Genomic DNA, 1,093 nt, shown 5'->3' with positions numbered 1-1,093 from the left:
ACTGATAGTGTCTTGTACTTGGTTCCTCCAGGTGTTGTGTGGACTAGACAGTGTCCTTTGTCCTTGGGTTTCCGGTACCACATTGTCCCCTTGTTTATTAACTAGCCTGGTGCACGATTTTGGTAAACGTTCATATATTATTACTTGATTAGTCCATACGCGATTATAATTATTACTGTTTGTTTTACCTGATCATGTTAGTCTAATGAGCAGCTCGTGAAAGTGGCATGACTCCACATATAATTCAGATCCAAAATGACTATAGAATGAACAGTTTGATTAATCATGAAAAACTCATACATTTTCCCCTTAAACATGTGATACTACAAGTTTTGTAACGGAGAGATCTTAACATATTCATTACATCTGTGTATCTAATCTTTAACGTATAATGGCAAAATCTATCGGATATATATCAATTCCATGTTTTTGCTTTCACTCTCTTTTTCCAATATATATCCTTGCATGCCTAGGGCTTTAAAGCTGCCGGGAAGGATAAGGATCATAAGAAAGCAAATTACTATTGAATGTCTATTAAGAGCCAGAGCAAAGCAGTAAAAGCAAACAACACTTAAAACTCAGACGGTGTTTTGTTGGCAGGACAACACAGTAAACAAGGCTAATTGGTCATTGCCCGCTATTATAAATTCTCTAATGAGGAATACGTGAAAGGGGCTGTACCGTGATGATAACCGCATAAATTAATTTCGCTGCAGGTAGTGATTACCTGCTAATGGTGATTAATGTCGCTCGTAATATGCATGACTCCTTTGTAAGTTACGTCGGCTTTGAAACTGTAGATGAAATTTAGTGCTCTAATATGTCCTGGCAAGAAATGGTGTATATCATATCGCTCTTTCTCTATTGCCAGGGTACGTTACATGATAAAGGAGTACGAGAATTAAAGTATACTTTAAGGTTATACTCTTATTGTGGGGATGCAGTCATAAGTCAAATTCTATACTTACTCCCCTCTCCCCTTCCCCCTTCCTATGCCCCTTGTCTGCTGAGGTTTTGCATTGGCTACTCTTGTTCCAGTGAACGTTAGACTGAAGAGGCCATTAGATGTCTTTAACTGGGTCGTGTCTTAATC

This window comes from Penaeus monodon, chromosome 28 (assembly GCF_015228065.2).
Source record: "Penaeus monodon isolate SGIC_2016 chromosome 28, NSTDA_Pmon_1, whole genome shotgun sequence".
NCBI lineage: Eukaryota > Metazoa > Arthropoda > Malacostraca > Decapoda > Penaeidae > Penaeus > Penaeus monodon.
Note: the sequence above shows the minus strand (reverse complement) of the source record.